Here is a 12,254-nt window from a genome sequence, read left to right on the forward strand (position 1 = left end):
AATCAGTTCCGTTTAGCCTTTGGCCTCCGAGGCTTTTCTCTATCAGGCCCAATCAATCAGAACATTTTATTTCCTCCATCTTTGAATGATGGGGCTTTTGCCATCTGGCACTCACTAGGCCTCTCCTCACTAGCCCAATTATTCTTTGATGATACATTTGCCTCTTTTGCTCAGCTACAGGAAAAGTTCAACCTCCCCTAATCCCACTTTTTCCGCTATCTCCAGAGTAGGAACTTTGTCAGAGCTAACACACCTGAATTTTCCCATAGGCCTGCGAATACAGCTATAGAGAGCATCTTTGAGCTGAACAAGCTTCCTAGGGGCGCAATTTCAGATGTATATGCAATCATTCATGACTTACAGAACCCTTCTTTGGTGCCTTTAAAGACGCGGTGGGAAAAGGATTTGGGGGAGGAACTTAGGGAAGACACCTGGGAATCTGTGCTGCACAGGGTGCATTCGTCTTCTTCTAGCACTAGACACAGCCTCATTCAATTCACTGGTTCACTGTATCCACTGGTCCGGGGCCAAACTTGGAAGAATATTCTCTGATTTTGATCCTACCTGTGTCAGATGTAACATGGAACCAGCCACACTGTTGCATATGTTTTGGGGCTGTCATAAACTGTCAGGTTTCTGGGAATTAATATTTAACTGTTTCTCTGATATATATGACACTGTTATAGATCCGTCTCCCCTTACAGCCCTTTTTAGAGTACTGCCCATAGGTACCCCCCTGTCAAGAATCCAGTTGGACACTGTTGCTTATACAACTCTTTTAGCTAGACGGCTAATACTACAGAACGGGAAGATGGCAGCTCCCCCATCTTATAAATATTGGGTGAGAGATGTGTTGTGCTCTCTGAAACTAGATTTTTTTTTAAATTCAATACACGTGGGAACCCCAAACTGTTTAATGAGGCTTGGGCTCCATTCTGGTCTTACTTTAAACAGTCCATCCTCTGATGGCATTCATATTAAAACAAAAATAAGTTGTATTTGACCCCACCTGTGACTTAAGGGTTGGATGAGCATTTCTTTGTGTTTTTTCTGGGGGGGGCATTAAGGTTGATGTGCTTATTGATTGTGACCTACGGATGCCTTGTTCATCTTGCCCGGTCAGAGACTAAAATGTGAGCTTGTTTTTCCCAGTTTATTTTTTAAATATTTTTTATTTTAAAATTTTGTTCACTACATAAAATGATTATTATTCATTTTTTTATTTTAAAGCATTGTAAACTTTTTATTTTTGGTCCAGTGGATGGTCGGTCTGTGGCCATGACTGTCTGTGAGTGGTTGCATATCTCCACCCCTATCCCTTGACTGTTTACAGGAACAATGGTGAGGTGTTTGCTCTGTCCCTGTACTATAGATTGCCCTTTAACCTTTGTAGCCTTCTGCCTGGTGTGTTTAACTTGTCTAAGGTATGGTATCTATTTAAAAAAAAAGAAAGTATTATTTGTATTTTTTCTAGTTGAGTATATTATTTATATAGCTTTGTGTTGTCTTGTGTGTGTAAAACTTAATAAACTGAGTAAAAAAAAAAAAAAAAGTGGGCCTCGTAGGTTGGTGTTGTCTCCAGCAGCCGACGAGGCCTTTCGTCTCCTCAAGGGGTGTCTTACCTCCGCCTCCTTGCTAAAACACCCAGATCCCACGTTACCTTTTGTGGTTGAGGTAGATGCATCTGAGGTCGGTGTGGGGGCAGTTTTGTCACAATGACAGGGTAACCCATTGAAATTGTACCCTTTTTTTCTCCAAAAAACTGTCCTCCGCAGAGAAGAATTACGATGTCGGCGATCAGGAGCTCCTGACCGTGAATTTGGCATTAGATGAGTGGAGATGCTGGCTGGAGGGCGCAAAGGTACCATTTGTCATCCTCACTGACCATTGGAACCTAGAGTACATACAGACAGCGAGGAGACTGAATCCACGCCAAGCCAGGTGGGCACTTTTCTTCACCAGGTTTGACTTCACGCTGACCTATTGCACAGGTTCTAAAAACATCAAGGAAGATGCTCTTTCCGGTATCTACGATTCGGGAGAGGTTCCTGTCCAGAGGGCACCCATAATCCCATCCTCCTGAGTCGTGTGTCCAGTGAATTGGGACGTAGATGTGAACATCCGCCAGGCTCTAGAGAGGGAGCCTGCACCCTGGAATTGTCCTCCTGAGCACATCTACGTTCCCACAGGGATAATTCCCCAGGATCGGCTGCTGACCTGGGCACACAGCTGTCATCATTGGACATCCAGGTATTTCTCGCACTATCCACTCCATCGCTGAGAAGTGGTGGCCCACCTTGGTGCTAGATGTCATTCGGTATGTCAACTCCTGTTCAGTATGTGCTCAAACCAAGTCCCCCCGGAATGCTCCAGCAGGGAAGCTCCTGCCGCTTCTCGTGCTTCAGCGACCTTAGTCACATCTATCCATTGACTTTGTAACCGATCTTACCCCCTCTGATGGTTTCACCACCATTCTGGTGGTAGTGGATAGATTTTACAAGTCATGTCGCTTAATCCCTCTTCCTGGTCTCCCCACTACTCTCCAGGTTGATGAGGCACGTTTCCAGTAGGTCTTCCGGCATTATGGCCTTCCGTAGGACATCGTCTCCGACCAATTCACATCACGGGCTTGGAGGGCGTTCTTGGAGAAGCTCAGGGTCATGGTCAGCCTCACTTCTGGGTATCGGCCTCAGTCCAACGGGCAGGTGGAGAGGATGAACCAGGAACTGGGGAGGTTCCTGAGGAGTCACTGTCAGGATTGGCAGGGTGAGTGGGCTCGATTCCTTCTCTGCGCAGAGTACGTCCAGAACTTCCTACGTCACTCCTCCACTGGGTTGACCCCCTTCCAGTGTATTTTGGGTTTCCAGCCGGCCCTTTCCCCGTGGACCCCGGTTCAGACGGCGGCCCCTGCGGTAGATGAGTGGTTCGGGCGCGAGGAGGTGTGGAGCGACGCGCACGTGAGATTCCAGCGCGCCGTCCATCGTCAGAAGGAACAGGCAGACCGCCACCGCAGTGAGACCCCTGTGTTCCATCCTGTGGACTGCATCTGGCTCTCTACCGGGAACCTCCCACTCCGCCTGCCCTGCAATAAACTGAGCCCCTGGATTGTGGGGCTGTTCAAGGATCTCCAGAGGGTCAACGAGGTGACGTACAGGTTACAACTATCCAGTCACTATCACATCTCACCCTCTTTTCATGTCTCCCTTCTCAGGCCGGTGGTTTCTGGTCCCCTAGCTGATACTGTCCCCCATGACACACCTCTCCCTAATGTCAATATGCCTTGTCTATTGCTGTTTTGGTTAGTGATTGTCTTATTCCACTGTAGATCATCCAGCCCTGCTCAATATGCCTTAGCTAGCCCCTTTGTTCCAACCCCCACACATGTGGTGACCTCACCTGGCTTAAATGGTGCCTCGAGAGACAAAACCTCTCATCGTCACTCGATGCCTAGATTCACCTCCACTGTACTCACATCCTACCACACCCTTGTCTGTATGCCTTGAATCTATTCTTCTACACTCAGAAATCTGCTCTTCTTACTATCTGTTTTGAACGCACTAGACTACCAGTTCTTATAGCCTTTAGCCGTACCCTTATCCTACTCCTCCTCTTTTCCTCTGGTGATGTAGAGGTTAACCCAGGCCCTGCAGCCCCTAGCTCCACTCCCATTCCCCAGGCGCTCTCATTTGTTGACTTCTGTAACCATAAAAGCCTTGGTTTCATGCATGTTAACATTAGAAGCCTCCTCCCTAAGTTTGTTTTATTCACTTTTTTAGCACACTCCGCCAACCCGGATGTCCTAGCCATGTCTGAATCCTGGCTTAGGAAGGACACCAAAAATCCTGAGATTTCCATCCCTAACTATAACATTTCCTGACAAGATAGAACTGGCAAAGGGGGCGTAGATAGCCTGCAGAGTTCTGTCATACTATCCAGGTCTGTGCCCGAACAATTCAAACTTCTACTTTTAAAAATCCACCTTTCCAGAAACAAGTCTCTCACAGTTGCCGCTTGTTATAGACCCCCTTCAGCCCCCAGCTGTGCCCTGGACACCATATGTGAATTGATTGCCCCCCATCTATCTTCAGAGTTCGTACTGTTAGGTGACCTAGACTGGGACATGCTTAACACCCCGGCTATCCTACAAACTAAACTAGATGCCCTCAATCTCACACAAATTATCAAGGAACCTACAAGGTACAACCCTAAATCCGTAAACACGGGCATCCTCATAGATATCAGCCTGACCAACTTGCCCTCTAAATACACCTCTGTCTTCAACCAGGATCTCAGCGATCCCTGCCTCATTGCCTGCGTGCGTAATGGGTCCGTGGTCAAACGACCACCCCTCATCACTGTCAAACGCTCCCTAAAACACTTCAGCGAGCAGGCCTTTCTAATCGACCTGGCCCGGGTATCCTGGAAGGATATTGACCTTATTCCGTCAGTAGAAGACGCCTGGTTATTCTTTAAAAGTGCTTTCCTCACCATCTTATTTAAGCATGCCCCATTCAAACTTGACTGCCCTTGACCAGCACAAAAACATCCTGTGGCGTTCTGCATTAGCATCGAATACCCCCGCGATATGCAACTTTTCAGGGAAGTCAGGAACTAATACACTTAGTCAGTTAGGAAAGCTAAGGCTAGCTTTTTCAAACAAATTTGCATCCTGTAGCACTAATTCCAAAAAGTTTTGGGACACTGTAAAGCCCATGGAGAATAAGAGCACCTCCTCCCAACTGCCCACTGCACTGAGGATAGGAAACACTGTCACCGCCGATTTAAATCTATGATAATTTCAATAAGCATTTTTTCTACGGCAGGCCATGCTTTCCACCTGGCTACCCCTACCCTGGCCAACATCTCAGCACCCCCTGCAGCAACTAGCCCAAGCCCCCCTCCCCCTCTTCTCCTTCACCCAAATCCAGACAGCTGATGTTCTGAAAGAGCTGCAAAATCTGGATGCCTACAAATCAGCTGGGCTAGATAATCTGGACCATCTCTTTCTAAAATTATCCGCTGAAATTGTTACAACCCCTATTGCTAGCCTATTCAATCTCTCTTTCGTATCGTCTGAGATCCCCAAAGAATGGAAAGCTGCCACGGTCATCCCCCTCTTCAAAGGGGGAAACACTCTGGACCCAAACTGTTGCAGACCTATATCCATCCTGCTCTGCCTTTCTAAAATCTTCGAAAGCCACGTTAACAAACACATCACCGACCATTTCGAATCCCACCGTACCTTCTACACTATGCAATCTGGTTTCCGAGCTGGTCATGGGTGCACCTCAGCCACGCTCAAGGTCCTAAACGATATCATAACCGCCATCGATAAAAGACAGTACTGTGCAGCCGTCTTCATCGACCTGGCCAAGGTTTTCAACTCTGTCAATCACCACATTCTTATTGGCAGACTCGACAGCCTTGGTTTCTCAAATGACTGCCTCGCCTGCTTCACCAACTACTTCTCAGAGAGTTCAGTGTGTTGAATTTGAGGGCCTGTTGTCCGGACCTCTGGCAGTCTATGGAGGTGCCACAGGGTTCAATTCTCGGGCCGACTCTTTTCTCTGTATATATCAATGATGTCGCTCTTGCTGCTGGTGATTCTCTGATTCACCTCTACGCAGACGACACCATTCTGTATACATCTGGCCCTTCTCTGGACACTGTTTATCAAACCTCCAAACGAGCTTCAATGCCATACAACACTCCTTCCGTGGCCTCCAACTGCTTTTAAACGCTAGTAAAACTAAGTGCATGCTCTTCAACCGATTTGCTGCCCGCACCCTCCCGCCCGACTAGCATCACTACTCTGGACGGTTCTGACTTAGAATATGTGGACAACTACAAATACCTAGGTGTCTGGTTAGACTGTAAACTCTCCTTCCAGACTTGCATTAAGCGTCTCCAATCCAAAATTAAATCTAGAATCGGCTTCCTAGTTCGCAACGAAGCCTCCTTCACGCTTGCTGCCAAACATACCCTCGTAAAACTGACTATCCTACCTATCCTTGACTTCGGCGATGTCATTTTCAAAATAGCCTCCAACACACTACTAAGCAAACTGGATGTAATCTATCAGTGCTGTCCGTTTTGTCACCAAAGCCCCATATACTACCCACCACTGTGACTTGTATGCTCTTGTTGGCTGGCCCTCACTACATATTCGTCGCCAAACCCACTGGCTCCAGGTCATCTATAAGTCTATGCTAGGTAAAGCCCTGCCTTATCTCAGCTCACTGGTCACCATAGCAACACCCACCCATAGCACGCGCTCCAGCAGTTATATTTCACTGGTCAGCCCCAAAGCCAACACTTTCTTTGGCCGCCTGTCCTTCCAGTTCTCTGCTGCTAATCACTGGAACGAATTGCAAAAATCACTGAAGCTGGAGTCTTACATCTCCCTCTAACTTTAAGCATCAGCTGTCAGAGCAGCTTATCGATCACTACCTGCACACAGCCAATCTGTAAATAGCACACCCAACTACCACATCCCCATATTGTTACTTATCATCTTGCTCTTTTGCACCCCAGTATCTCTACTTGCACATTATCATCTGCACATCTATCACTCTTGTTAATGCTAAATTGTAATTATTTCACCTCTATGGCCTATTTATTGCCTTACCTCCCTACTCTTCTACATTTGCACACACTGTACATAGATTTTTCTATTGTGTTATTGACTGTATGTTTGCTTATGTGTAACTCTGTTGTTTTTGTCACACTGCTTTGCTTTAACTTGGCCAGGTCACAGTTGTAATTGAGAACTTGTTCTCAACTGGCCTACCTGGTTAAATAAAAGGTGAAATAATAAAATAAAAAAATGACACGCACCTGTTAATCATTATGATTCACACCTGGACTTCTTTGGTATTTTATTAGGATCCCCATTAGCTATTGCGAAAGCAGCAGCTACACTTCCTGGGGTCCACACAAAACATGAAACATAATACAGAATGACATAATACAGAAAGAACATCATTAGACAAGAACAGCTCAAGGACAGAACTGCATACATGTTACCTTCATCATCACCTTCAGAATTTCCTCCCCTTTATATGTCACTCCCTTATGTTTTCTCACCAGTTGGTATTGGTCTTGTGTACCGGCGTGTAGCCTTATGGAATTGTCTCGTTACTGGTTTTGTTTTATTAAATGTTTCACCTGCTGTAACGGTTTTCTTCCAGGGGTGAAGGAGAGGACCAAAGTGCAGCGCGGCTAGTGTTAAACATGTTTAATAAAGAACAAGTAAAACACTACAAACAACAATACAAAATAACAAATGTGCAAAAACCGACAGACCTATCTGGTGCAGACAATCACAGAGACAGGAAACAAACACCCACAAAATCCCAACACAAAACAAGCCTCCTATATATGATTCTCAATCAGGGACAACGATTACCATCTGTCTCTGATTGAGAACCATATTAGGCTGGACATAGAAACAGACAAACTAGACACACAACATAGAATTCCCACCCAGCTCATGTCCTGACCAACTAAACACATACAAAACAACAGAAAACAGGTCAGGAACGTGACACCTGCACATGCTTCCCACCTCACAGTTCCATTATTACAAGTGTCAATTCTTTAATCCTATTAGTTAAATAGAGTAATTGCATTCCTCGTTTTACAGAGTAATTATTTGATTGACTAAATGCTTATCATTTAGGTCTATTGGTAGTTATTTACCCTATACACATACTGTAGCATATTCTTGGGTAACACCTTGACATCTCTGATCTGCTTGCCTCAATTAATTAATGCTAGAACATTGGTTGCCAGGATTAGCTATTTGTATTTAGTCTCTTAATAATTGCATAACGGTGCAAGTTAGATATGTTCATTATAGTCATACTGAGTAGGTGATGCAATGATTCGCTATCTTGCTGCATCCTCCAGAGGAGCGCACAGGGCCTGTTGCATTTATTTTTTACAGAAAACCACAGAACCACCACTGCAATATAGGCCTACAGTTCAGAAAAAAAGGTGTTATCTACGACCTAAAAATATTATTCCGCTCTCCCCATAGGACAACCCTTTTTGTTCCAGGTAGAAACCCTTCTGTGACAAAGGTTCCACAGAGGGTTCTACATGGAACCAAAAATACTTCTACCTGGAACCAAAAAGTGTTCTCCTTTGCTGACAGCAAAAGAACCCTGTTGGAACCCCTTTTTCAGAGTGTACTCAACAAGTTTAGCCTGTTAAGTTTACACCATTTCATTCTGTACTCAAACATCTGCCTGGTATTCAAGATAACACGCAACATAGCACCACCTCCTTCGAAGGTTTTCATAAACCTCTACTCAGACTTAAATAGCAGTGTTCCAAGAACCTCCACTAGGGGTGACTGTAGTATCCTCAAATGGACAAAAAGGAGACACGAGGGCTACCCACACTCATTTTAGATCCCAAGGGGTCTTTATTTTCATACTGTATGGTCTAACTCTCATTATCTCCTTTGCTATCTTCTCATGTCTTTTCTTGGAACTCCATCCACACACACACAACTGTAGCATCTTGTTTACATTTCTCACATTTTAGGCATGCAGCTGAGGCATTGGATGGATCATGTTTCAATGAGATGGGCACAGGGGTATGTATGTACAGTCCTTTTCAGTGTGGCGGCAAATTAGTTGAACAGGAGAAGAGGATGTGTTTGCTTGTGGAGGGAGAGCAGTGTGGGTGGTGGTAGAACAGCTGCGGTGATGATTGGTTTCTCTGGCTCATCCCTTCTTGACCAAAATAAAGATTTAGAACTGAGTTAGACATTGCCATAGTACAGCTCAAAAACCTTCATTAACATACTCCCAGAGATATTCACTGAATGAAGTGGCCTACCATCCCCATTTACAATTTCATTCATCAATGAAATACGTTATACTATAGCACATTCAATGACATTATTATTGTAGACTATAGGCTAATCCTGTATCTACCTTTTACAATACCGTAATCAATGAATGAAGTAGCGTACCCATCCAATTTCATTCATCAATAAGATAAATAATACTAGCACATTCAGTCACATAATTGTAGAATAGGCTACCCATTTATCAAGACTATATTAGGATCCCGTTATGATTTCATTGGTCTTGTCAGGCATGATTTTAGGTCTTCGATCAAAGTTGTATGTTGTACCTCGTTTCTCTTCTTCAGTGAAAAGTACTTATGCATCCCCCATTTAATTCAGTTTGAGTGTGAATGTCTAGGCTTAGTGACAGTGGAAAAATATATCCATAGCTCCAGCACACCATGACATGTAGGGGTAGTGTATTACAATGTAAAATATGTATATATCCTATAGTACAATGGCATGTAGGGGTAGTGTATTACAATTTAAAATATGGATATCCTATTGCACCACGTGTATATATTTTCCATGAATCCATTAAATAAATAATACAAACACATCAAATTATGTTATTATTGTACAATAGCCTACTCGACACAGTAAATAATATCGCCTATGTGCTTTCAACTCGTTATCAGCAAAAATTTATTATTTTCAAATAAACCAAATTTGCCTTATCAACACAGTAGGCCTAAATATTTCCTAACTATATCACAACTTAAATATAGCCTATTTACTCCTCAATCGGATCAAAGACATCTTGGTAATTATTTTCATTGTCTCTAAGGAAACTATCTGGGGCAGACACTCTCGAAAATCGCATCTGCCGCTTGTAATAAAAAAAAAAAATGTCTGTCACCGCTGAGCTGTCAAATACTGTGCGTATCCGGATTCCTTAGGAGGTCCCTAACCTGAACCCTAAACTATAACCCTTAACTAACAGTAAACTTAACCATTTTACACGTATACTTGATTGAGTGTAACGATCGTCCTGGAAAGAAGGTGACCAAAATGCAGCGTGGTAAGTGTTCATTGTAATTTAATAAAATAACCTGAAAACTGAAACAACAAAAACAACAAAGAGTGAATGAAACGAAACAGTTCTGTCTGGTGCAATAACACAAAACAGAAAACAACTACCCACAAACCACAGGTGGGAAAAGACTTCCTAAGTATGGTTCTCAATCAGAGACAACGATAGACAGCTGCCTCTGATTGAGAACCACACCCGGCCAAACACACAGAAAAGGAAAACATAGAACACACAACATAGAATGCCCACCCCAACTCACGCCCTGACCAAACCAAAAATAGAGACATAAAAAGGATCTCTAAGGTCAGGGCGTGACATTGAGGTAGGAACCTCCCAAGGAATGGTTTGCACAGACCACCTGGGAAAGCCTTTGAACTCCTCTATTCGACTGAAAGCCACGGACACAACTCTTATTGGTTGTCTGATACTGGGAACTGGTAACCACACCGTCTGTGATTGGCTAACAATATTTAGATCTGTATACAGCGAGATAAGATAACATACCATCCCATGAGTTGTTGAGGGAATGACAGATTACCTATAGATTGGACATAATCTTTTCTAGGCCATTAGCGATAACATGAAATACACAAGCCGTAGGCTACACTATACCTTAGGGTGGCTACATCGGAATGCCGGCTTGCACGAGAAAAACTGTACATTTCTAACATTTATGGTTGAGATTTAATCAATATAAATATAAACTATAAACCTTATGACTTTCATTAACACGCAGGCATCACACAGAGGTTAGCCACGCGGTGGAACTGCTGCCTAGGTTTATTAACACGCAGGCGTCAAGCAGACATTAGTAAGGTGTTTGTATCATGTCATGTCAGTCAGACATTCAATGGTAGGCGGTTGCCGAGGCTTAATTCTGGCACATATCACCCCCTATAGAGGTGGTTTAAACTGTATTCTAATGTTGACTGCTTAAAGAACAGTATCAAGGGAAGGGCTTTATGCATGCTTAGTTCTTGTGTCTCGGGGGACGCCGAGTAAAATTTGAAATGGAAGTTATGGAACTCCCTCGCGAGGTTCTTTTTATGGGGAATAGTCCTCAATGAAACTGACGTGAGGCTAAATGTGAAGAATTACACATTTGCCTCTGTTGGCCATCAAGTAGCCTATTAATGTATATGCCATTGTGGGCTACAATTTGATACAATAAATATGTTTAAATTACGATATCACTGGAGTCATTGCAAATCAATTTATGCCACTTGTGTAGCCTATGTGGAGCTGGCAAACCATTTTAATAAAGAGCCTATAACTTCAGTTTAATGTTGTTGTAGGTTTGCGTTATTATGCAATTATTAATGGACATCTTTAGTTAATTATATTGGAAATGCTCTATCGCAATTGCCAACCAGTTGTTAGAACACATTAGATTGAAGGTAATAGGTGTCAGATTAGGCTACAGGTGAAAAAAATTCAAAAAAATAAACACTAGCTGTTGTTGACAAGCATATTCAGTTCATATACATATTATTAATATTGAATTCAGTGATTGAAATTATGACCCCATCCTCAGCCTATACCAGCAGGCTATTGGGAAACACAAGCACTTCTTACCTCTTAATCGCCTCGCTATCCATGTTGAATAAATGAGTCTGTTAATTTGAACTAAGCAAGCTGCTAAATCGTTCAGTTCACATCTTGCCTACATCTTGTCTAGGCTACTGTAGACTATCTGACATGAGATCTAGGCCTATCAGAGGCTATTGGCTACCTGTCTTTATAATTACATTTTTCCATGGTTTGCTTAGATAATCATAAACCCAGATTTTTGTCTGTAGCCTATGTCCATTGAAATGATAAATCAATCTCGCAAATGGGCCATTTGTAGTCTTAACAGTTGGCACATAATAACAGCACAATTGCCAGAAAATAGCATTACATTCGTTTTTTATGTTCATCAAAGTTTTTCTTGCTCAGAGATTTCGAGATCCTCTGTCCAACTTTCAAAACTCAAACTCTCCAGTCGGATTTATCTGTAGTTATGGACATGCGCAAAGGGGATTTATTTACCCCGTATGCAAATGATCTGGCAAGTTCAATAAGGGTGAATTATCTTTTCTCTTGCCACATATTAAAATGACTTTTTTACGTCATGTCATAGCTTGCAATAGTTATTATTTTGAGGAAACTCGAATTTTGCTTCTAAGGTAATTTCAAGTTACTATGATATTCCTTCTTAATTGGCTCGATAACGTTATCGGAGAAAACAAATTGTATAAATATGGCAGCAACTCTCTTACAGGGATTTTTTTTAGGCTAGTTTCCAGGCATTTTGGTGTAGGTTTTAAGCAGTCATTGGTCTAGAGATTTTAGCTTGACCTGGCAACCCTGACCCTG

Source organism: Salvelinus namaycush, chromosome 35 (assembly GCF_016432855.1).
Source record: "Salvelinus namaycush isolate Seneca chromosome 35, SaNama_1.0, whole genome shotgun sequence".
Classification (NCBI taxonomy): Eukaryota; Metazoa; Chordata; class Actinopteri; order Salmoniformes; family Salmonidae; genus Salvelinus; species Salvelinus namaycush.